The sequence below is a fragment of the Mus musculus genome, chromosome 7 (genome assembly GCF_000001635.26).
Source record: "Mus musculus strain C57BL/6J chromosome 7, GRCm38.p6 C57BL/6J".
In the NCBI taxonomy this organism is placed as follows: domain Eukaryota; kingdom Metazoa; phylum Chordata; class Mammalia; order Rodentia; family Muridae; genus Mus; species Mus musculus.
Window position 1 is genome coordinate 31,761,102 of NC_000073.6, and position 27,177 is coordinate 31,788,278.

The following is a 27,177-nucleotide window of genomic DNA, read 5'->3' on the forward strand; positions in this document are numbered from 1 at the left end:
CTGTATTAGCACCCCTTTTGTTATCTCTTAAACACATTGATCTTTAGCCAAAAGCTTTCGTTTATTGCCAGGTACTATCTAAGTTTTCTAATTTTCCTGACTTTTATGACCAGCATTTTATTTTTCTTATCTTTCTGTCTCACAGCACAGCTCTGATTCTGACTCTGGTCTCTGTCTTTGTCAGCCTCATGTTTCCTTAACTCTTCTTCTTGTCTGACTCTTATTTACTGGTTCTTCTTCTAAATATTTCTCATTCAGAGTATCTCTCTCATTTCAGACCTCTCTAATCTCCTTCATCTCTATTTTCACTTCTCTTCACTGTTAACCTCTCTATTTGCCACTGTCATCTATCTCTCCTGAGTCTGCTGAAGATTTGCTTTTAGCTCACTTCTTTGCAGACCTCTATCCTTCCTTTGTTTCTCCTCCTCTGCACTTTCTTATCTACTTACACTAACTTTCTTACCAACTTACCCTGTTCTTCTCTTAACTTTTGTAACTTCCTGTTACCTTGTTCAGATTGTTGGGACTTTCTAGTCCCACAGAGACGAGACCCCCATCAGAGCCTGGCAGTTAGACTCACAGGTGCTCCTTACCTTGGACAGAAGCCCCAGGTGGGCGGATGCCTCTCTCACTGGAACTTGGAACAGACTCACTGCCAGCAACTCAGGGTGGTGCCGCCTTTTGAGAAGAGGGAACTTTAGAGCAGAGACTGGAGTGCAGCTCTCACAGCTGGCTGCAACCAGCACTTATCTTAAAGTGAAAGCAGTTTTTCTGTTAACAAGAGACAGGATGCAAGGGACAGGGGAATGAGAAGCAATCAGGGAAACCTGCGGAGCTCTTGGCCAGCTACTCCCACAGCCTCCTCCTCTTTTTTTCTTTAGCAGCCACGACATCCAGGGCCACTGACGTTTCAGGGACCACTCCGGATTTTTCAAGCTCATTTCCCCCTAGGCTCCAGGTCCATGGGCGGGACCACTGTGACCCGCTGGCTGCTCCCTGGAGTTGGAGTGGGAGGCAGGGCAGCTGAGGATCTGAAAGGAAGTGGTCAGCATAGGGATCTGACAGGATTCTTAGGCTTATTTCAGAGGGCATAACTTAAAAACAGTTGTCAGTCATCAGTCCAAGTCCGAACACAAAGAGACACACAAGACACACACAGAAACCGTAAACCACAAACAAAAACAAGATAGTAACAGAGAAATAGAAGCCTGACGGGGTCGGATTCCACATCGACTCCCTTCCTGATGGGGTGGGATTCTACGTCCACTCCCGCTCTGGCAGAGATAACACTCCCTCTACTTTACTCTGCCAGGCAACAGCCAGGTCTTCCTGACTGTTCCATACCCTGGGCACTCCCTCCAGGGTCTCCCTTGGAACTTCTTCCAGGGGTGCAGCCTGTGGGGCCACAGACCATCGTTCTCCCACAGCCACTAGGGTCCTCACGGCCCACAGTGGCAGCTGCCAGAATACAGAACACCAAACTGGAAACACAGGTGGGACTCAAACCCACAATCTCAGAACTGAAAAACAAAGACACAAATTCAGTGATGCCACACTTAGACACTTAGATAACAGACAACATACAAGACTCACAAAAACAAACATAAATGAGAGACAGGTTCAACGATAAGGACAATAGACGCAAACACAAATGCTAAGCCAAAAAGAAACCAAAACTGGCGCCGAGTTGGGGTAGATAGACAAAAAATGAAAGAATCAGATGGCCGCGGAGCTATCCGCGAGCCCAGATGGTCCAGGAGATTGATCTCCTCGTGACCTTGGGGGTCCACCAGGCGTCCCTGATCCTCCCCCGGTCCTCCTGGGACGTCTCCCAGGGTGAGCGGACGGTAGACACCTGGATACGTCTATCCTTATCTACGCCCTTCTCTCCATCTCGGAGAGCGGCCTCCTCGAGCGTCCGCTAAAAACCGAAAGTGCGATCGCTTCAACCCAATTGTGACAGAATGATAGTATAAACAAACAAAATTACCAAGCGACAAAACTTACCCGATGGGATGGTCTCGGTCTCTTGGGTGGTCGCGTCAATCCCGGACGAGCCCACAAATGAAAGACCCCCGAAGGGAGAAGCTCACTCAAGCCTCGGGATGTGGTGTACACAAAAAGCTATTTAATAAAGCGGGGGGGGGGGGGGGAGGAGGGAAGCCAGCGAGCTGGGGCCGAGACTCGTACACCTCTGTATAGGGTAGAGGAGTCTCGATGACGACTCAAAATTTTCACAAGCTTTTAAAGGCAAAAACCACAAACTGGGAGGGGGAATGGGGAGGGAATAGGGGAAGTTTAACAACCACAAGTTTACTCAACCAAAGAATCATCCCTATGTTTGGCAATACACCTGGCCTTTTGAAACATTCTGTGGTTGTTCCAGAAAATGTTTTTCTCAAGTATGTTTTCCAGATGGGAGGGGGTGGGCTCCGAGGTGAAAAGTTCATGTTCTCACAAGAGGCCAGTAATTTTCTATTCTTCAGTTCTTCTTGTTTCCACTTGGTTGATTTTGCCCATGAGTTTGATTATTTCCTGCCATCTACTCCTCTTGGTTGAATTTGCTTCCTTTTGTTGTAGAGCTTTTAGATGTGTTGTCAAGCTCCCAGTGTGTGCTCTTTCTAGTTTCTTTTTAGAGGCACTGAGGGCTATGAGTTTTCCTCTTAGAAATGCTTTCATTGTGTCCCATAAGTTTGGGTATGTTGTGTCTTTATTTTTATTAAACTCTAAAACGTCTTTAATTTCTTTCTTTATTCCTTCCTTGACCAAGGTATCATTGAGAAGAGTGTTATTCAGTTTCCACGTGAATGTTGGCTTTCCATTATTTATGTTGTTATTGAATATAAGCCTTAGTCCATGGTGTTCTGATAGGGTGTATGGGACAATTTCAATATTTTTTTGTATTTGTTGAGGGCTGTTTTGTGACCAGTTTTATGGTCAGTTTTGGAGAAGGTACCATGAGGTGCTGAGAAGAAGGTATATCCTTTTGTTTTAGGATAAATTTTTTTGTAGATATCTGCTAAATCCATTTGTTTCAAACTTCTGTTAGTTTCACTGTGTCTCTGTTTAGTTTTTGTTTCCACGATCTGTCAATTGATGAACGTAGTGTGTTGAAGTCTCCCACTATTATTGTGTGAGGTAGAATGTGTGCTTTGAGCTTTACCAAAGTTTCTTTAATGAATGTGGCTGCCCTTGCATTTGGAGCATAGATATTCAGAATTGAGAGTTCCTCTTGGAGGATTTTACTTTGATGAGTATGAAGTGTCCCTTTTTGTCTTTTTTTGACAACTTTGGGTTGGAAGTTGATTTTATTCGATATTAGAATGGCTACTTCAGCTTGTTTCTTCAGACCATTTCCTTACAAAATTGTTTTCCAGCCTTTCACTCTGAGGTAGTGTCTGTCTTTTTCCCTGAGATGGGTGTCCTCTAAGCATCAAAATGTTGGGTCCTCTTTGTGTAGCCAGTCTGTTAGTCAATGTCTTTTTATTGGGGAGTTGAGTCCATTGATATTAAGAGATATTAAGGAAAAGTAATTGTTGCTTCCTATTATTTTTGTTGTGATAGTTGGCATTTTGACCTTGTGGCTGTCTTCTTTTTGCTTTGTTGAAAGATTATTTTCTCGTTTTTTTCTTGTGCATGGTTTCTGTCCTTGTATTTTTTTGTTTGTTTGTTTTTTGTTTGTTTGTTTGTTTTGTTTGTTTGTTTGTTTTGTTTTCTGCTATTATCCTTTGAAGGGCTGGATTCATGGAAAGACATTGTGTGAATCTGGTTTTGTCATTGAATACTTTGGTTTTTCCATCTATGGTAATTGAGAGTTTGGCCGGGTATAGTAGCCTGAGCTGACATTTGTGTTCTCTTAGGGTCTGTATAACATCTTTCCAGGATCTTCTGGCATTCATACTCTCTGGTGAATAGTATGGTGTAATTTTGATAGGCCTGCCTTTATATGTTACTTGACCTTTTTCCCTTATTGCTTTTAATATTCTATCTTTATTTAGTGCATTTGTTGTTCTGATTATTATGTATCAGGAGGAATTTCCAGTCTATTTGGAGTTCTATAGGCTTCTTGTATGTTCATGGACATCTCTTTCTTTAAATTTGGGAAGTTTTCTTCCATTATTTTGTTGAAGATATTTGCTCTTCCTTTAAGTTGAAAATCTTCATTCTCATCTACTCCTATTATCCATAGGTTTGATCTTCTCAGTATGTCCTGGATTTCCTGGATGATTTGAGTTAGGATCTTTTTGCATTTTGCACTTTTTCTTTGATTGTTTTGCTGATGTTCTCTATGGAGTCTTCTGCACCTGAGATTCTCTCTTCCATCTCTTGTATTTTGTTACTGATACTTGCATCTGTGGTTCCAGATTTCTTTCCTAGGGTTTCTATCAACAGCATTGCCTCATTTTGGGTTTTCTTTATTGTGTCTACTTCCCTTTTTAGGTCTAGTATGGTTTTGTTCATTTCCATCACCTGTTTGGATGTGTTTTCCTGTATTTCTTTAAGTACATCTATTTGTTTGGTTGTGTTTTCCTCTTTTTCTTTAAGGACTTGTAACTCTTTAGCAGTGTTCTCCTGTATTTCTTTAAGTGAGTTATGAAAAGTCTTTCTTGATTTCCTCTACCCTCATCATGAGTTCTGCTTTTAAATCCGTGTCTAGGTTTTTGGCTCTGTTGGGGTGCCCAGGACTGGGTGAGGTGAGAGCGCTGTGTTCTGATGATGGTGAGTGGTCTTGGTCTGTTATTAAGATTCTTATGTTTGCCTTTTGCCGTATGGTATTCTTTGGAGTTAGTTGTTATATTTGTCTCTGGTTAGAGCTTGTTCCTCTTGTGATTCTTTTACCCTCTTCAGCCGACCTCGGTGACTAGCTCTATCCTGAGTTTCAGTCGTCAGAGCCCTCTCTGCAGGCTAGCTCTCCTCTTGTAGGGAAGGTGCCCAGATATCTGGCATTTGAACATGCCTCCTGGCAGAAGTTTTATTCAACTCACCAGAGGTCCTAAGATCCCTTGGAGAGTACTCTGGTGATCTTTGGGGTGTCTGCCAACTCTGCGCCCAAGGTGTCCCAGTGCTGGGTCTGACCAGAAGGGCCAGACATGCTTTTTAAAAGAGGAAGGAAAGTCCATTCTCACCAATTCATATTTGGAGCCTGGAACCAGCTGCAGGTGATGACGTGCAGGATAGGGCATAGTCTCTGGAATAGATCCCTGGGCCTCTCAGCAGGTAACAGTATCATGAAGAGCAATAGCAACTGTTGCTGAACAATAGAGTGATCTAGGGAGGAAGGCTCCACCCTAGATAATCTCCTTAGTGGAAGCAAGGTCAAGTTCTGGCTCAGCTGGCTTCAGACTTGTGGGAGGCTACACCAAACCTAACTAAACAGCATGCTAATGTGCAGGCTTGTTCTGCCACCTAAGGTCTCTCAATGCTTCTCTGCTTTCTTAGAGATGCTGCTTAATTCCAAAGATACTAAAGACCTTGCAGGGCAATGAAGCAGGCAAATTCCTGCTGATCAGAGGAGAGAAAACAAGGCTACATGTCTTCCAAAATGAAAAAAAATATATAGAAAATAAATGGAAATGTGAGATTTCAGTGCCATCTTATCATAATAATCAGAATCTCATCATATCCAGGAGCTAAGCAAACATACACATTCTTCTCTCTGTTAGGCCTTCTCAGGGTATGGCCTTTGGGCACATCAATGTCATAAAGTTTCTCCACAGTTCTTTGATCTGGTGCTTGTTGGCCTTCACATCCACAATTTGTCCATAGACATATTAAACTCCATAGAATCAAGAAATAAATAAAAATTACTGTAAATATATTTTAGAAGGGAGAAATAGCCTTTTCACCAAGATGGCACCAAAAGCGAAGAAGGAAGCCTTGGCCCTTCCCAAAGATGAAGCCAAAGCAAAGGCCTTGAAAGCTAAGAAGGCAGTGCTGAAAGGCATCCATACCCACAAAAAGAAGATCAGAACATCACCCACTTTCTGGAAGCCCAAGTCCCTGTGGCTCCAGAGTAAGTCAAAATATCCTCAAAATAGTGAGCCCAGGAGAAACAAGCTTGACCACTATGTTATCATCAAATTGCCACTGACCACGAATTTAGCCATGAAGAAAATAAAGGATAAAAACACGCTTGTGTTCATTGTGGATGTCAATACCAACAAGCACCAGATCAAAGAGACCATGAAGAAACTCGATGACATTGATGTGACCAAAGTCCGTACCCTAACAAGGCCTGACAGAGAGAAGAAGGCATATGTTTGCTTAGCTCCTGATTATGATGCTCTGGATGTTGCCAACAAGATTAGGGTGATCTAAACTGAGTCTAGATGGCTGATTCTAACTATAAACTTTTTTCACCATAAAAAAAAGAAGGGAGAAATAATAGAAATTTAAGATGTCAATGCTATCTTAAGCATCTGGGTTCTTTCAATGTGGGATCCATGGGAACACTGGGGCAGATTATCCTAGCACATGATATATATATATATATATATTGTCCTTAAAATAGGCTCATACCATAAATATAAATGAATTAAAATGAAGTTAATTACAGGAAAATATTAATTAAATTTATATAGAGATAATGGATATATTTGTATTTGTGTAAAATAAGATAAAGTGGAAAGTGTATTTTTACAGACAGATATTAATCTCCATAGAAGGGAAAAATAAATGAAAATGGCTTTAAGTGTTTTAAAACATGGATGAAAAAACAAATTCAGAACTTTGATGTCAAGGCTTAAGAGAGCAAGGCAAGGACAGTTAGGTTTCTTGTGAATCTGAAGCCAACCTAATCTATAATCAAACCTGGGCCATCTTGGACTACACAGAAAAATCCTATTTCAATAAATTATAACTGTTTTTAATAATTTTAAATTGTTTTAATATCAAAATGAAGGTGGTTATAAGTTTGGTAGTTACAATTCCCACTGTGGAACAGTGGGTCTGTGGATTCTGGTTCCTGGAGTCCAGCCAGGGGCTATGTGGATTTATCCCATCAATAAAATGTCATATAAGAGGTGTTAAAAATCCTGAGCATACACAAGTGCTTAGAGGCAAGACTGAGTTGTCTTTTATGTTTTATAGGACCAGAAAGCTATTACACAAGATTTTAGCACAAAATTCAAATGAGAAACTGAACCTTTATCATGAGGGAATTTGAAGCCACATTGCCTGTAACCCTGCACATTTTACCAAAAAAAAAAAAAAAAAAAAAAAAAAAAACAAAACAAAAAAAAACCTTATTGGTAAATTCCATACCTGTGAGCTATATAGGTCTTGTCTTTTCATGAACAATGCTGATATATGGAACCCAAACTTAGGGTTTGGCAGGTTGTATATACAAATCAATAAATAGCTTGTTTAAGTTAATTGCTTTCTTTAATTAATTTAGCCATGATGATTTAGGTGGGTATTTTTTCTCCTAACATCTTGCATTAACAATGCCAAAAATATTAGAAAGATCAGAAAGACATACCTTAAAGATTTATGTCACACTACACTGGAAAGTCCAAAGAAATAGATTTTATTAATGCAAACTCACAAGGCTAAAACAAGGCAAGATATGTAACTTATAGCTAAAATGAAACTTACAACTACAATGTAACTTACACCACAAATGAGATTGAAGAGTAGTGAAAAGTTTCCCAGGTCAAATTTTCTGGATCAGCTGGGTTCACTGATGAATTCCTCCAAGCATTTAAAGAACTAAGATTATTGAGTCTCCATTGGATGACTGTGAGCCTGCACTTCTGCATTTGCCAGGCATTGTCAGAGCCTGGCAGAAGACAGCCATATCAAGCTCCTGTCAGGGGGCTACTGTTGGCATCTTCTTAGTGTCTGGTTTTGGTGGGTGTTTATGGGGTGGATCTCCAAATGGGGTTAGTCTCTGAATGGTCTTTCCTTCTGACTCTGCTCCACACTTGGTCTGTGTAACTCCTTCCATGGGTATTTTAGTCCCCATTTAAAGGAACAAAGTATCCTCACTTTGAAATTCCTTCTTCTTGAGTTTCATGTGTTTTTTAAATTGTATCTTGGGTATACTAAGTTACAGGGCTAATATCTTCTTATCAGAGAGGAACCAGAGAAATACCCAGGGAGCTGAATGTGACTAAATGCCCATAAAAGGAACATCAATATGAACTAACCAATATCCCCAGAGCTCCTTGGTACTGTACCACCAATCAAAGAAAACACATGGTGGAACTTGTGGCTCTAAATATATATGTAGCAGAGGATGGCCTAGTCGGTCACCAATGGGAGGAGAGGACCTTGGTCCGGTGAAGGCTCTATTGACTCAGTATAGGGGAATGGCAAGACCAGGAACTGGAGTAGGTGGGTTGTAGAGAACCAGTAGGGGGGGATGGGATGGAAGATTTAAGAGGGGAAACTAGGGAACCTTTGAAATGTAAATAAAGAAAATATCTAATGAAAACAAGAAAAAAAAAGATTAATGAGTCTCAAGTTATTCCACAGTAGATAGGAGAACTTAATTAGTGAAGCCAATATTACCCTGACACCAAAGTCAAACAAAGACTTACCATGTAAAGAAAATCATAGGCTACTCTCTATGATGAAAATAAACACAATATTCTTAGTAAAGTTATGTTGAACACAATTCAAGAACACATCATTCCAGGGATGGTTCAACCTACACACATCCCAGTGAATCATCACAAACTCAAAGACAGGAATAAAAATAGCATTTAAACTAATGTAGGGAGAGGCATCTGTTAATATCTACTCGATAAATTGCAGTAGAGTCCATGAAAAAATCCACTTATTAAGGATAATAACTGAATAGTAATGGATGTAATATATATATATATATATATTGTGTGGTGTGTGTGTGGTGGTAGGTGTGTGTGTGTGTGTGTGTGTGTGTGTGTGTGTGTGTGTATAACAATGATAAACTTGCAGGTGAGTTCAAGAGAAATGTAAAAAGAAAACGAAAATTATATCTACTAAGGTCAAGAGTAAGACAAAAGGGTCCCCACTCTCTACTTCTATTCAATATCATATATGGACTCTACATCACAGCAATAAGGCAAGGGAAGAAAATAAACGGGACAAAAGAAAAGAGGAAGAAACCTATGAATCTTTATTTGCAGATGATGGGATTTTACACCAGGAATCTTTTAAGTACTAGGTAACTCTTGCCTGTATAAGCAGCCTTTCTGTGCTGTTACTAATGATATAAGGAAACTTTCTCATGTGCTGTTTTTGAGGAAACATTCGCTTGCCTTAGGTGGTTCCATATTCTGTTATGTTCTTTGCTTTGTTGTTCTTGGAAACCCATCACAGTAGAAGTCATTAAAACTGCTTTGTATAGTTAGCCACAATATGCTTGGACAAGAACCAACCACCTGTAGCACTTCCTGCATGTTATTATGCCCTGATTTTTAGTACATGCCCCTGGAACATAACCCACCAAAAGAGAGATACCTACACCAATATAAGAAGGTATTTGGAATAAGAATTCCATTTTGGCTTGGGGTCAAATAAAGTTCCTAAGACCTCCCTGGGAATTGACATCCTACTATTAGGCAGAAAGAGACATGTGTATAGGTATAGACATCCTGATTAGAAGTTAAGAAATATGTGTTAGGTAAGGCAAGCCTTCTTCCACATTTCAACACGCCCAAGCAATAAGAGCTGAGTAAATGTACAACAAAGACATGTTCTTAAGGAAGTGGCCTATCCCTTGATCCTGAATGGTGGAGAGAGTTGAAACAGATTTTTATGGATTGCAAGGCTCAAAAGATATGGAGAATCCTGCCTCATGGTCAAAGCTAGCTCCTGAGTCTGGTCTTCATCCTTGATCAACCAATGGAGCTCAATAAACTATCTTTGTCTGACTGAGATTCATGATCATGTTTTTTGTGAGGCAACACCTGGACCCCAACATAAACACATAGAGATAAACATTTTCAAAAGTGGCACTTCCAGAGGTACAGAATATAAAATAAACATAACAATTTCAGTAGCGCTTTTATATACCCATGAAAGGCATAGGGGAAAAAGAAACAGACTACTTATCCAATGCAAAATCATCCCGAGACTATCACAATGCCTTAGAATAAACCAAACCAAGGAAGTTGAATACAAGCTTGGAATACAAGCTTTAAAACAGAGCAAAATGGAGAAAGACAGTAGAAAATGAAAAGATTTCCCATGCTCAGGGACTTAAAGGGTAAATATTGTGAAAGTCCAATTGTCACCATAATGCCTGTATTATTTATTACAGAAATTTAAAACGACACCCTAAAAATTCAAATGGAAACATAAATGTCAATGAAGTTTTGAGAACTAGTGATATGTCTGGAGGTATCACTCTTCCTGATCTCAAATTATGCCACAGGTCCATAGTGATAAGATCCTTTTGGTACTGCCCTAGAAACAGTCATATAGGACATTGAGATAGAACAGAGGATGTGGATAGAAACCCATTAAAAATGGGGCTCAGGGCTAAACAAAGAATTCTCACCTGAGGAATACCGAATGGCTGAGAAGCACCTCAGAAAATGTTTAGCATCCTCAGTCATCAGGGAAATGCAAATCAAAACAATCCTGAGATTCTACCTCACACCAGTCAGCACTGCTAAGATAAAATTTCAGGTGATAGCAGATGCTGGCGAGGATGTGGAGAAAGAGAAAGACTCCTCCAGTTGGTTGGATTGCAAGCTTGTACAACCACTCTGGAAATTAGTCAGGCTGTTCCTCAGAAAATTGGACATAGAACTACCATAGAATCCCGCAATACCACTGCTGGGCATATATCCAGAAGATGTTCAAACTGGTAAGAAGGACACATGCTCCACTATGTTCATAGCAGCCTTATTTATAATGTCCAGAAGCTGGAAAGAACACAGATGTCCCTCAAACGAGGCATGGATACAGAAAATGTGGTACATTTACACAATGGAGAACTACTCAGCTATTAAAAGAATGAATTTATGAAATTCCTAGGCAAATGGATGGACCTGGATTCTATCATCCTGAGTAAGGTAACCATATCACAAAATAACTCATATGATATGTACACACTGATAAGAGACTATTGGCCAGACACTTAGAATACAGGGGAATGCCAGGGCCAAGAATTAGAAGTGGGTGGGTAGGGGAGTGGGGAGGCAGGTATGGGGGACTTTTGGGATAGCATTGAAAATGTAAATGATGAAAATATATAATAAAATTTAAAAAATAAATGAACATGAATGAAGTCTGTGTTCTTACAACTTACCGAAGAATTCCAGAGGATATGTAGATGTTATTTCTGGGAATTGATCTACCTTCAGTCAAAAGACCCAAGACTAGGTAATGTATTTAGGAAAGAGGTTAATTTGCTTCATGATCTGAAATGTTGAAAGTCAAGGATAGGGCAAGCTCAGGTTGCCAGGGACTTGGGATGTCTGATCCCAGGGTACACAGCAGAAGGATACCTGGGGATTGTGGAAGGCAGAGAGCAGAGACTCCACTCTGCTTCTCAAGCACCCATGATATGATCACTGACCAGGCCTGCCACAATGGGGACCAATAGTCAACTTGAGTATTGGTGTGCTCCTAATACATGTTAATGCATAGGTGGCCCTTCCTTCCAACATGTTGGTTTTTGATGCAGACTGGGTATTTAGGAGACAAATTACCCAGGGAGGTGTAGAAAAAGTGTTTTATGTAATGAAGGCAGAGCATATGAAGGCCCTGCTTTTTGCTAGTGTCACACTTACATAGAAAGGGTGCCATACCTAGTATAAAGTCTCTGCAAATGACAAACACAGTGGTTAAATGGTAAATTGAAGGTACGGGCTTGCAGAGAGCAATCAGATGACCAGCAAAGTCCAAAGAAATGATGTGAAGACATGCTGCTTTCCACTTGTTATTCCCATTTGTGGGTGGCTGAGGTAGGTGTGTCCCAGTTACCTGTTTGGCATCTCCTTAATCACAAAGATAAAAATTGTGCTTAGGTAGGGGGATGCCCTACCAGGCTGGCTTCCTCCTCTTCTTTGCACTCCATGTTTGTCAACAGTGAGCAGAAGCTGGCTCGAAATGAAATATATATTTTAGCTAGCCTCTATAAAAGACACAAAGACTTGGTAGACTGGATTTCAACAAAAGCCTGCACTTGTTAAATAAATGTTCCTGTGATTTCTCCGTTTGAGTCTTTGACAACACTTGAGCATATGTGTCCATTGAGCCACCTCTGGAATGATGTGTTCTTTAATTGAGTACAACACAACTTTACTGAGAATATTGTGTCTATTTTCACCACTGAGCAGCCTATAATTTTCCTTTTATGTTGTGTCTTTGACTTGGTATCAGAATAATATTGGCTTCAATAATTGAGTTCTGCTAATATACTTTGTAGAATACCTCGAGATTCATTATTCTTAGTTCTTTAAAGGCCTAGTAGAAGTCAGCAGTGAACCCAGCTAATCTTACCTGGGAAACTTTTCACTACTGCTTCAATCTCATTTCTGTTAAAAGTTACATTTTCGTTTTAAGATACACTGTAGTCATAAGTTACATTTTAGTAATAAGTTACATTGAAGTTATAAGTTACATTGTAGTCATAATTATGTATCTTACCTTAGGTTAGCCTTTGTAGTTTTTATACATAAAATCTATTTTTTTAGATTTTCCAATCTAGTGTGACATTTGGTTTAAAAAGTGTCTTTATGATCTTTCTAATATTGTTGGTATTGTTAAGCTAAATGGTGGGAGGGAAAAAACACCCACCGAAATCATCATGGTCATATTAATTAAAGCATGCAATAAATTAAATTGAGCTATTTATGTATATATACATTCTCTCTCTCCCTAAGTGGGGTTTTGATATGTCAAAATTGGACATGAAGAAGACAGGACCTATACAGCCCATGGTTAGGGAATTTGGAGATAAGGGATTTGGCAGGTAAAATAAATAGGACAAAGAAACTAGTCCTAATGACCTCTTGAATCAAAGATATGGCTACAAGCTGTGAGTAACAGGGTGTTCATAGTCAGAAGTGGTAGCATAAGGAGCCATGTAAACTTTCTGAAACAAATATAGGGTTGCAAGATGGTTTCAAACAACTTTTGAAACAAAGACATGATTGTCAGTCCTAGAACAGGAAGTATGGAGCCACATGTAGTTAAGGTTACAGGTAGGACTTAGTCCAATTCTTAAGATACAGAGCTTTGTTTAATCATTAACATGAATGAATTTAGTTTGTCTTTACTATAAGATGGCTTTTAAGCATAAGATGGAGGCAGGCTATTTCCTCATTATCTGTGATGTTATCCTCTTTCCTTCTCCTAAATTGAGTCTTAACTTCCAATTGGACTTGAATTAGGGTTTATAAATTTAATTCATTTTTTACCCTATTTAGTTACTTAGGGAGGGTGTTGCTCTTCACTGACAGTTAACAGTAACTCACTGTGACTTGCCTCGTGCTCTAGCAAGGGCATGATTTACCAGCTGCAAATAGTTTCTGTGAATGTGTGATATTTGGAATTCTGGGAACTCTTCAGAGTTATATAAACACTAGGGCCACAAGAGTTGGGCCTTTGCTTGTTAGTTGCTGGCTGTTGTTGGTTATAGATTGTTAAGTAAGCATCCTCAAAGAAGAAACAAGAATAACATTTTTTATATCCTGATGATGATGTAGATCAAATTTGTCCCAAAAGACTCAGCCCAAGGGATTGATTTCAAATTTCACCCATTTTTGGTTGGTCATTCCCTCAGTCTCTGCTCCATCTCCACATTGCACCCATGTCTCTGTTTTAAAAGTGTCTTAGTTAGGGTCTTACAGCTGTGAACAGACACCATAACCAAGGCAAGTCTTATAAAGACAGCACTGAATTGGGGCTAACTTAAAGGTTCAAAGGTTCAGTCCATTATCATCAAAGTAGGAACACGGCAGCATTCAGGCAGACATGGTGCAGGAGTTGCTGATAGTTCTACACCTTCATCTAAAGTCTGCTACCACAATACTTGCTCCAAGGCAGCTAGGATGAATTCTTAAATCCCATACCCACAGTGACACACCTACTCCAACAGAACCATACCTACTAATAGTGCCACTCCCTGGGCCAAGCATATACAAACCATCAAAAAAGTCATCATCTTCATATATTAAAGAGCTCACACTGAAGGAGACTTTGAGATACTAGCTCTCCCTCCTTTGATGAGAGAAGATTTTCTATGGAGTAAGACCTTGAAGTTCATGGAGTATGTGAACTATATAGACAGCTTATTGCCTTGCAGCAGAAATAACTGCCATAGTGGCCTTTGTGATATAGCCATCACCCATATGTTGACATAAGCATGGAGATATAAGCTATGGGGGACAAATATGTGAGAGGGGTCATTAGCCATGTTGGTCTTGTAATCTGCATAAATCTCTTTCAAGAGGTCTATCACTATTAGTCCTTGGGACTGAAGCTTGCACACTCCTGGGAACTGGTATGTGTCATGTTGCATAATATTCAAAGCCTAACATGTAGGACTTCATGTATAATCCTTCAAGGATATCAGGTATAGAATAAGCACATTACAAGTTGCCACATATATTGCCAAACATGATGTTTAATTAGTAAAATTTGAATGCAGCAAACCCAAGAAGGCTGTTATGGATAGCCCTGGGGCTAATTATGTTTGATGTTTAATTTGTAAAATAAATGAGAGCTGATGATTGGGAATATAAAGGGAAGGTGGTGCAGAAGGTGGGGGAAGAGAAAGAAGGATTAAAAAAAAGATGAAGAAGGTGCAGAGGAGGAGGAAGAAGAAGAGGAGCAGAAGCAAATGGCCCGGAAAAACCACAATTTATATAAGGTCACTTGATGTGGAAGATGGTAGTGTAGTAGTAGATCTGCCCAATCTAGGCACACAGCATGTATTCATGTTAATTGTGTTGTGTTTTCATTGCCTAGGCATATTTGGGATGGAAATTTACTGCAACAGAAGGCTCTTAGTACTTTGCTCTGAGAGATGAGGGAACACAGGCAGTCTCCAGCCTTCTCTGGTTATGTCTTTGTAGGGAAATATTCAAATGTTTCTGGCTAAACAGAGCAGAAAGTGTAGAAAGAAGAAAGAGATGATAGTCCATTAACCTGGAACTCAAAGTCAGTCATTAATGTTCATGATGGTATGCTCTGGTCAAAGTAAGAATCTCTTCCAAAGACTAGGAGTAGGCATTGTCCAAACTCTGGATTTATAACATATAGAAGAAATCAGATTCTTGTGATGGTTTTAAAAATAATTTCTTTTGTACTGGACCATTTCTTTTATTAAGGTTTATTGAAGCAGAATTTCAGTGCCCTCTACTGTGCATAAATTATAAAATATGAGATACTTGTTTTTGATGTTGTTGTTGGTGGTGGTTTTGTATTGTGATTCTGGGTGACTATGTGTAGCCCTGGCTGTCATGGAAGTCTCTCTGTTGACCAGGCTGGACTCCATCTCAGAAATATTTTTGCTTATGCCTCAAAGGTGCTTCAATTAAAGGCCTGCTCCACCACTGACCCGCATGGTAGATGTTATTTAATGTATAAAACCAAGAAATCACTGTCGGCATGATAATGAACACCTTCACTGCTTCTAATGTGACCCCTTATTTCACCCCTTTTCTAACTGACTATCAGGGTGTTCATTGATTTGTTTTCCCCTTTCAGAAGAACTTGTGAATAAAATAATTATCATTGATACATGTCTCATTTCTACATGTGAGACTTTATCTTCTAGATATGATGGAACAAGAAAGTCAACAACGAAGAAACATACTTCCTACATATATCAAGAGAAGGCACACAGGGAATGACATACAAAGCTATATCAGACAGACCATTGTTGAGTGGGAGAAAGAAAAACATGAGGAAGAAGCATGACCCTTTTCTTGGGGATTCCTTGGGCACAGGAAACAGTTCTTGGATTTACTGGTTTGAATAATCTCAACAGGTTTCATATTCGGGACCATGCTTGGTCCTGAGATGGTATTTTGGACAAATACTGTCTAGGATCTTAAGAGGTGAAGATGTTCGGTTTTTTCAGAGTCATTGGTTTGCCTGTGAGAGCTTTTCCCTGGGAAGGCCATTTGGATTTTCACAGGACCAGTCAGCCTTCTTTAGGAAGCCATAGGTGTTGTTATGTCACATCAGGAAACAGATGAACAGAGCAATGGCTCCATGCGTGTCATTCTGACACACTGACCAATGTGTCCTGTTTGTATGACTTTCATTCCCTCAGCTGGCTCACAGGCACTTTCTCTGTTCAATGAGTCTTTTCAAATTTTGCCACTAATATACAGAATGAGAGTCGTGTTAATATGTTGTATGTCCATTTTAACAAATGGAGTTCATCATTTTAATTTACATGGATTTCCAGGCCTCTCTCCTTTTACTTGTTAGATTGCTGTTTTGTGTTTGAGTGTATAAGGGAGAGCAGATATGCATATACCACAGCATGCATGTAGAGATCAGAGGACAATAATGAGCCATTGTTTAGTACAGACCTCTGGCTTTCTGATATTGTGGAATGCCAGGGTAGCTGGTCTACAAACTTTTGAGAATTTACCTGTGCCCCCAAACCCTCAACAGGAGCACTAGGACTCTAGACACATGCTAACAAGTCTGGCTTTACATGGGTTCTGGGAGTCAAACTCAGGTTCCCAATAATGCACTGAAGCACTCTATCATTGAACCTTCTTCCAAACACTTCACTCTTTCTTCATGTTGGGCATAAACTCCTATCTCTTTCCCCATTGAATTTTTTTGTATATTATTAAGTTCTTAGTTTCTTTTAAAGATTTATTTATTCAACTTATGAACATGAGTACACTGTTGCTGTCTTCAGACTCAGCTGAGGTGGGTCACAGATAGTTTTTATATTCCATGTGGTTGCTGGGAATTGCACTTAGGACCTCTGTAAGAGCAACCAGCATTCTTAGCTGCTGAGCCATCTCTTCAGCCCCTTGGTTTTGTTTTTGAGGTAGGGTATCAGAGTGTAACCTTCACTGTCTTAGAAACTGCTATATTAGCCAGGTTGTACCAAATGAAAAAATATCACTATCAGACCAAGATTATCTGAGAAGCACACCCATGTGATCTCTGCTTTACTCTCCTGTTATAACTGGACACAAGGATTTCATAGTCTTGTGATATAGCCCAGAGACATCAAATGAGGAAAGTGTTTCTCCACTTCTTTTCTATACTGACGACCTGGTGAATCCTGTGGCTACTTACATGCTATTTTCCCTCAGAAAATCCTTGTCTCCTGAGTCTCACAGAGCTCCAGTAAACTGAGAATGGTGGCTCACATCTATAATCTCAGCACTTGGGAGGAAGAGACACATGGATCTCTGAGTTCCAGGCCAGCCTGGTCTACACAGCAACAAAAAAAAATGAGACCAGAAAGGCTGTCTCATGATCACCTGGCTAACCAGAAGCAGTCACCCTGCTCTCAGTGACTATACAAGTCATTTCTCTTAGTATCTCCTGGATCCCCTGAAGACCTTGTTCATCACATAGACACAGGTCACAGAACAGAGTTGCAAGCTTTTACTAGAATCAGTCTAAGAGACTGAATGATGAAGGAACAGTATCAGGAATCCAACTTCAGGAGAGAAAGAGGACAGGTCAGCAAGATGTCACTTGGATCAGACATGTTGCAAAGGTGGGTTGCCCAAAACACATTAACATTCATTCTTCTAATAATTTTTCAAAAAGATCTATAATGGATCTTATATTGTCACTACCATAGTATGCCCTGAATTCTGGGCTTGTGACCATGGCTTCCTGGAAAAAAAAAAGACAGAGAGGGACAGTGTTGGCTACAGGCAAGGTATAAGACCTCAGCAGGGCTCCCCAACCACCCACAAAGAGACTGATTCTCATTCACAGCAAAGAAAATCCCATGCAGTGATTCAGGTCTCCAGTAACAAATTCTGCCTCAAGGGAACTGGATATCACTCACACCCTACAGGAGGAAGCCTGAAAACCACCATAGCCAGCAGTGAAGATGTGGAGAAGGTTCTGGAAAGTATGATGGGAGCTAGGTCTAGAGAGGGACAGTAGAGTTGAGTATGAGTTTGTTGATGTCTCCCACATCTGAGTACTTCTCTCCAGGCACATTGGCTGTGTAGCCATGTTAAAAATATGTCCTCCATGTGGACTTGTGAGGGGAAAATCATTTTGGATAGCACTGTGGTTTTTCAAGACCTGATACTCAAGTAAAATACTTTGGGAAATAGGGTGAGAGCTGCACTATTCAAAATATACATGCCTGCAATCCAGTTATGCTTGAAACAAGAGTGGACAAGAGACAACAGTGGTGAGCCACTGTACGCACTTGCTGGGGTGGGGGTGACATTTTAAACGTGGTGGGAGGTTTTGTTATAGCACAGATGATGCCCCCAGAAATGGGATTCATCGACGGCTAGGGAATAATAGACCCCAGCGATATTCCAAAATAGGCACTGGAGAGAAATTTCAGGCATCTTAGAGTAGAGCTGGGCGTACCAAACCTGTGCAGAGGCTACCCCAAGGACTCCCCTGTTCCTACTATGGGTGAGAATCCCATGTTTACCAATCATGTGGGAGTGAACTGCAGGATGGTACAAGGAACAGGCTGGGTGTGTAATTGGCATGCTGCTTTATGTGTACTAGTGTGGGCAAGGGTTTCACTTCTCATTTGCATTTCATATGACATGCATTAATGGTTGCATTTATCACCAGTACACAGCCTTACAGCATCTGTTGCATTGGTGAGTGGAGGTAGGCAGAAAATTGCCTTAATTTGGGGTTCCAGAAATACGTTTCTTAATTTTTCCTCTGTAGCAGCCACAGATTTTTTCCAAGGCCACCTTTACCTCTGCAGTAGCATTGAATGTCTGGAGTTCTTGATACAATCTTTTTCCAGAGAGAACACTTGCATAGCCTTTGAAAAAAGGAACACGTGCTTCTGCTGCAAACGCAGAGAGAAAAACACCATTAAAAGACAATTGGATGGTCAAAGCAGAGACTCAGTGTTCCTTGTAGCATCTACAAATGCCTTAACTGACTTTTCTCATAGTCAAACCCTCCCAAAGGCTTCAGCCTCACAGTAACAACATGGTTTACATGAAATATACAGAACTAGCAGAAAAACATCCATGAGTGGACAGACCTTGATATCTGAACTTCACATAAGCCCAACACTTGCCTCAGCTTCAACTGTGCATCTAAGGTCCCTTCATCATGAGTATCATCACCAGTCTGTCTCCACGTCCCACAAACCCAACAGTTTTAACTCAGAGCAGAAAGCATGAATTGTCTTCTGACACTCCTTGCCCGTGTCCTCCCAAGGATACCTAGGTCTGTCTCAGGGCCCCAGTTAGATATCTCCATGGGACTGAGATGGGGTGAACAAGGGTACCACTCTCACTTGTCTGGAAGCTCAGTTCTCCAGTCACCAGCAAGGCCAGCAGAAGTGTCCCTTTCATGGTGAAGAGTGCTAAATGCTCCTCTCACAGCAGCTCCTCTTCTTTATAAACCATTAAAGCTCTGAGCCCAGCCACACCCATCCGGAAACATGCATCCAGGAGTTCCAAACACCTTTTGGGCTAGAGCCTAGCACCTGTGGATCTCCTTTCAACTTGTATAGAGGCATCAGCATGGGGTCCCCTCCCACTCTGAAGAGCAAACAGACTGAGACAGTCTGATGTCATCAGTTTCTGGAGAGTTGTTTGTACCTTTGCCAAAGAGGGTTTAGTGCTGATTTTTGCAAGCAGCCCAAGTGCTGAACAAAATGACCCGTGTTCCTGTTTTTACTTGTCACCTGTGCTTCCTTGTCAAACTCCTTACCTATTCTTGTTCCCATTGTCCAAGCTACTGAGACCTTTTTATTGGAAGGCTGAGGACAAGGAGGCACCATCTACCTCTCTGTGACACTCAGCCAGGGTAGTCTCCAGCTCTTTGGCAGTGTGGATATCCTTGGGGGCTAATGATGCTTTTGTACCACAAATTGTGCTTCACTCCCCAGTTGCTCATTCCTGTTGTCATGTTCACTTTGTCCACTCTCAACTCTGTTAGGAACCATGTCTTAAAGTGGTTTGAAGAGTATTATCCTTGTGGTGAGAGCAGTGAGTGGTAGAGTGAGGTATTCAACTCTGAATATGAACTCTGCGGTCTACAACCCCTCAAGGTACCATGAAATGCCTGCCTGTAAACTACACTGCTCCACAGAACACAGGAAATGCTGTGTGTATATAGTGTCTCAAGTTCAGAGCAACATACTTACCCTATGGAAGACATTTCCAGCACAGATATGATTGTCAGCTGTGTGTGTTAGTTCATGCTTCTTAAGACATGCAGGTCTTAAATTGATGCTCACCCTGTTTGCATTGTGTGATGGTTAATCTTGATGATCATTCTGACTGGGTTGAATGTTGTCATAGAAACAAAGTTCTGAGTGGGTGTTTTTAGGTTTGGTCAATTGAGGTGGGTAGACTTACTTTTATGTGGAAGAGTGTACTATGGATACATATAAGGGTGAGAGAGGTAAGCAAGCTGAGCAGAACCATTCATGACACTCTGCTTCGTGATTGTAGATGTGACTAACCACCTCAAGTTCCTTCACTGTACTTACGTGACTGTGATGGACTGTATCTCTTCAAACTGTGATTAGAAATTTTGCTTCTCACCTGGCATTTTGTCACTAGTTTTCTACAATAGTGGCAATAATTTTTTTAGTATGTGCAAAACCCTAGGGATATCTTACAGCACTGCACACAATTGATTAATTTGCAAGCATAAAGTCCAGAGTTCAAATTCCTAGAACCCAAAAGAGTGTTGGCATATATGTCTAATTCCATGTGAGCCTCATGTTCAATAAGAGACTTGGTCTCAAAAAATCGTGTGGAAGGATGTTGTGATAGCTCAGTGATTAAAGGTGCAGTGATTGAAGGTGAAGACCTGAGTTCAAATCTCAGAAACCACCTGATAAAGGAAGAGAATAAACTCCTTCAAATTGTTTTCTGACCTTCACATGTACACACACACACACACACACACACACACACACACAAAAACACATACATCTTAGCACCACTGTCCATACACAGGCACATACACAAGTAAACAAACATATGTACAGACATGTAGAATTTTCTGTGGAAACTGGCATGAGGAAGCATGAACAAGCTCCCAATTGACAAATATAAAACAATTTGAACAAAAAACTAAACAACATGATATTGGATTGTACTAGAATTTTAAAATAACCTATAAAACCGTGCTGTTGTGAATGGTTTTGTGGCATATAAATGAGCATGGATGAAAGTCAGTGTTCTTACATCTCACAGAAGAATTCCAGAAGATCTGTAGATTTTCTCCTGGGAGCAGACCCCCCTTCAGTCCTTCACTGTGAGCTATATGTTCTCAAGAAAGCAGCAGGGTGAGCTTGGGGGACAGGCCAGTCAGTAAAGTAGTTGTTTGGCATACACTCTTGAATCCATGTTTTCCAACCCTTTGAACTTGTGAGGACAGCTAGGCACAAAGTGACCCCTAGTAACTCCAGCACCAGAGAGCTTACTGGCCAGTCCATCTAGCCATTAGCAAGCTCCAGTAAGAGGCCCTGTCTCAAAAAATATAAGGTGGTCTCAGCTATAAAAAGGACAAAGAATCACTTCCCAGTTCCCACATGGTAGCTAACAAGCATCTGTAACTCCACTTCCAGAGGATCCAGTGCTCTCCTGTGACCTCCACAGGGAAAGCATTCAGTACTGCATAAGACACTCATGCAGGCACAATCCCCATACACATACATTCAAACTAAATAAAATGTCAAATAAGCACACACATATGCATATATATATATATATATATATATATATATATATATATATGAATAAACAGATATAATGTATATACACACATCTACATGGTGGAGAGCAACTGAAGGCCTTCACTGTCTTTCCTGGCCACTTTGTATGAACAGATATAAATGTCATCTGTCTTAGTTCAGATTACTGTTACAGTGATACAACACCATGGTCAAATCAGAATAGCATCGGGTCACTGGTCATTAGACACTTGCTTAACCACATGATGCATTTGTCTCCATTCCCAACCCTGTGCAGAAGAGAGAAGCCCCCAGTGGGCACATTCTGCAGTCTATCTCAGCCCTCAGGACATGCAAGGTCATAAAAACAAAGACCAGTGGACCGAGCAGAGAGCCCACAATTAGATCTCAGTACTTGGCACCTAATTGACCAAACAGTTACAGGAGGCAAATCCTGTTTGGCTCAGATAACCACTAAAATTCAAAGGCTTTGGACAATTTAAGCCTTTAGTAAAGTTCATTCTGTCACCGTGTGCTGTAAAGATTGTGATAGTCAAGTGCATTTTAAAACAAACTACTTAATTGTGCCTTATCAAAACACATATAAGGTTTAGTTTTAAAATTAAATACCAACCAAATTACTTAGGCACAAACACTTATGTAACATAGGCATGGCGGAAGAGTAGTTTGAAACCAAGGCTGCATTATATGACAAGATAGTGTTGCTTGTTTTAAGTAGGGTCTAGTTTATAGACATGAGAGAAGTGAGATAGCCCTTTTGTCAGTGTAACCAGCATTTGAGAAGACCTCCTATGTGTGCTGACTCTGGGAGAGAGGAAGGCTTTACTCTACTGAGCCTTCAGACATCTAAAGAACACCAAAAGTCAGCCAAGGAAAGGGGAGCTATAGAAGTGGAAATGGGATTCAGAGTATTTGCTATGGTGAAGGTCAGGTGTCTTCTTATATACAAGGATTCCATGTAGACTGTAGGGTTGTAATTCAGGTTGTGTTGCTATGACAAATGACCCAAGACTAGGTCATTTATATAGGAAAGAGTTTAACTTGCTTGATGGTCTGGAATCTTGAAGGTATACAATAGGGCAACTTCAGTTAGCCAGGGAATTGTGTAATCTGAACACAGGATGAACTGCAGAAAGGCAACAGAGGATTGTGGAAGACTGAGAGCAGAGGCTCTACCTTCCTTCTCAAAGGCATACCATACATTCCTCAGTCCTGGCACACTGGGGAAAAAGGCTCAATGTGGGTAAGTGGTGTTTGCCTTAAACATGGTGAAAGCTGTAGCTGGCCCTCCCTCTGTTATATTGGTTTTTGATTCAGGCTGGGGATTTAGGTGACAAATTTCACAGGAAGTTGAAGGGAAAGCATTTCAGTCAGTGAGGGCAGAGCATATGAAGGCCCTGGTTTTTTCTTGGGTCACAATTATGGAAAAGTGGTGTCATACCTAATGTAGAGACTCTATAAATAATAAACACACTGGTTAAATGGTAAATTCCATGTTCAGGTGTACACAGAGCAGTCTGATGACTTGCAAAGTCCAAAGCAATGAGATGAAGATATACTGCTTCTCCCCTGTGATCCCCACTTCTTGGAATTTGAGGCAGGTGTGTCCCAGTTACCTGTGTGGGATCCCCTTAATCACAAAGAAAAAATTGTGCTCAGGTAGGGGGATGCTCTCCCAGGCTGATTTGGCTTCTTCATTGCCCATCATGTTTCACAACATGGAACAGAAAGTGGCTATAAATAAAATATATATTTTAGCTGGCTGCTATAAAAGACACAAAGATTTGTATATTATTTAATGAGCTGTAAACCTAGATCAGACAAGTTGTGTACTATTTTGACTTGCATACAACCCATAGGACTGATGTTAATTGCTGTTTAAGTGTTGCCCAGGGTTATTTCTTCTCCATCAGCCTGTTCTCATGGTCCACAGCTCCTGGTCATGTGCTCCTGAGACATCAGGCCCCATGGCAGCCTTCCCCTTTCTCCATCTTTTTCCTCTTCTTCTCTCCTCTTCTGTTGCCTTATGATCCCTACCTGTGACACACAGCCTAGAAAAAAAAATCCCAGAATACCTCTCTCCTCTCCATCATTGCCTGGCAGTCACATTTTGTTAGATAGTGAGAGATATAGGTGAACTAATTTACTAAGCAACATCTGTTGTATGTGAGAATTTGTTAAAGAGATTGGCAAGTAGTTGGAGGTTTGGGAGATCCCATTCCCTGGATTCCAGTACTTAGCATTTTAATACACAGCAGCAAGGGATTAAATCCAACAGGTAGCACATGGTAGAGGCAGCAGTGGTATACTCTCCTGAGCAGTCCTCTTACTAACATATGACCCTGAGGCCTACCTGTGCTACAGATTCTCCACAGCATGGACAGGAAGCTGAGCCTTTTTGGCACTCTGCCATGATGAGTCTACAGGCCCTAGTGTAGTCTCCAAAGACTGTACAAATTCCTAGACCACTTCTGGCAATTGGGTTCTAATTATCCTGTCCTCTGGATCCATTGTGTTCTTCTTCAGAGTCTTCCTCTTTCTCTCTTCATTCCATGACCCTACCTACACTCTCCTGCATTTCCCCCGTCAAATACTTCAACTACCATAGAGCAGTAAACCTCTTGGCCGATTTCATAGCTCATCCTGCTGACCCTTCAGCCTTCACATGTCTGCCTCAGGCTTTGCTCTACTGTCTTCAGCCTCCTCCATTGGTGTTTGTTCAGCCCACACTTCCTAAAGAAGGACAAAAGACTGTCAAAAGAACCCTTTCATGAAGCCTAAAATGGCAATACCAGGGGTGACAGTTTCTCTCTATCTCAGAGAATGGGCTTAAGCAGTCCATTGCCAAGGTGGGTGGAACAGGGGGCCTACCACAGTCTTGCCTCTTAGCATCCTTCCAACAGTCCCCTGATGTCCCTGTGCAGTGAGAGATGCTCTACTACAGGCCCAGGTAGAGGGGGTTGAAGGGTCATCTGGAATTCTGTGGTAGCAAAGATCAGCTGGACACACTGGCACAGATGGACTGATGCTGAGCCTTCAGGATCTTGGGATTCGAGCTGAGATTGGACTCTAATTTTTTCAGGATAGCTGTGCAATATTGAAAATGACCATAATGCAGGCTTTTTGATCAGTAGTCAGAATAGCAAGAGCAGCAATACATAGTCTGGCAGTGACCAATTAGGAGGCCAGATAGCTCAGAACTGAAATATCCTTGCTTAGTTATGAGAAAATGAGCACAAGGCACTGGAAGTGAGACCTTAATTAACACACTAATGATGTTTATTAACAGGGTCTTCCTGTGTAATTTTGGGTAGCCTAGAACTCTTTGTGTAGACCAGACTGACCTCTAACTCACAAAGATAGGAAGGTTCTTCCTCCAAAATACTGAGATCAAAGGTGAGAATTACCATACCTGTTCATTGCTAAGTGATTTTGACAATGATTTCCACCAGCCCCTAAGAAAGTTGAATCTACACACATACACATTAACAGACAGAGAGACAGACAGAACCACAGACAGACAAACAGAAGACAGATAGTTAGGCAGGCAGGCAGGACCACACACTCATTTCTCAGGAAGGTTATGAGGTCAAGACCAACCTGGGCAAGATCTTCTTTAAAAAAAAAAAAACAACAAAGGAATTCACACAATATGTACTCACTGATAAGTGGATATTAGCCCCAAACCTAGGATTCCCAAGATATAAGGTACAATTTGCTAAACACATGAAACTCAAAAAGAATGAAGACTGAAGTGTGGACACTATGCCCCTCCTTAGAATTGGGAACAAAACACCCATGGAAGGAGTTACAGAGACAAAGTTTGGAGCTGAGATGAAAGGATGGACCATGTAGAGACTGCCATATCCAGGGATCCACCCCATAATCAGCATCCAAACGCTGACACCATTGCATACCCTAGCAAGGTTTTATCAAAAGGACCCAGATGTAGCTATCTCTTGTGAGACTATGACGGGGCCTAGCAAACACAGAAGTGGATGCTCACAGTCAGCTAATGGATGGATCACAGGGCTCCCAATGGAGGAGCTAGAGAAAGAACCCAAGGAGCTAAAGGGATCTGCAACCCTATAGGTGGAACAACATTATGAACTAACCAGTACCTCGGAGCTCTTGACTCTAGCTGCATATGTATCAAAAGATGGCCTAGTTGGCCATCACTGGAAAGAGAGGCCCATTGGACATGCAAACTTTGTATGCCCCAGTACAGGGGAACGCCAGGGCCAAAAAGGGGGAGTGGGTGGGTAGGGGAGTGGGGGTGGGTGGGTATGGGGGACTTTTGGTATAGCATTGGAAATGTAAATGAGCTAAATACCTAATAAAAAATGGAAAAAAAGAAAATGTAAACGAGGAAAATACCTAATTAAAAAAAAAAGGGATGGATGCCCTTGATAAGAAAAACAAAAAAACAAAAACAAAAAAAAAAAACCAAAAAAAAGTTACAAAACAAACAAACAAACAAACAAAAACAAAAAGCCTCAACAATGGGTTTAAGGAGTTAAATTGAGGCAGAAGTGAAATTAGTTGCCTTTTATTCCACTATTCAATGGGACAGAGTCACAAAGACTTCTGTGAGTCCAAGGTTAACCTATTCTACATATTTCCAGGACTGCCTGGTCATAGAAGGTAGGTCCCCTGCTCCACACACACTGGAAGCAGACTGCTTAAGCCCAGTCACTCAGATAGGAGATTCATTACCCCTTGGAATTGCCACTTTAGGCTTCATGAAAGGGTTCTTTTGACAGCTCTTTTGTCATTCTTTAGGAAGGCTGTGTAGAGAGACTCCATCTCAGAAAATACATACCAACAACAACAAAAAGGTCAAATTGAAGGATGCCTACAACAGTAGGATAAGCATGGGTTGAAGAACCTGGTTCAAGGGAAGGCACAAAGCATATGGAATTAGGGGCAGAACAAAGACAGGGCAAGTTTCACATGGCGAGTGGTCTTAAATTTGGCTTGTTTAGAATTGACTATGAGTATGGCTCTTGAGGTTCCCAGTGTGACAGGAGGACACAGGTCTAATTCTGGCGGTGTGCTTGAGAGACCATTTGATCCTCTCCCTAGTCATACTTTCCCTTTGGCTGTCAATTGACAAGTGACATTTGTCATATCTTAAGAAGATCACTAAGAAGGCAAACAAGCTGAAATAGGTTATTGACCAGGAATTTGCAAAAATACATATCTCTCAATGATGCAAACACACACCCTCAGGAAGTTCTAAGATGTGTACAGGAAGGGGCATGGAGAGGCTCAGACATGGGCTCCTCCCTGCCCACTGAGCCAAACAGGGCAGTTAAAGAAAGGGAACAAACTGTGAAAGAACACCTGCCACCATTATC

The 27,177-nt window shown here is 41.0% G+C and overlaps 2 pseudogenes; one reads left to right on the forward strand and one right to left on the reverse strand.

Annotated features, from left to right (window-relative positions):
* Positions 1–5,850: 5,850 nt before the first annotated feature.
* Gm29627 lies at positions 5,851–6,318 on the forward strand (annotated as a pseudogene).
* An 11,358-nt stretch (positions 6,319–17,676) lies between these two features.
* Positions 17,677–19,457, reverse strand: Scgb2b8-ps (annotated as a pseudogene).
* Between the last annotated feature and the right edge of the window lie 7,720 nt (positions 19,458–27,177).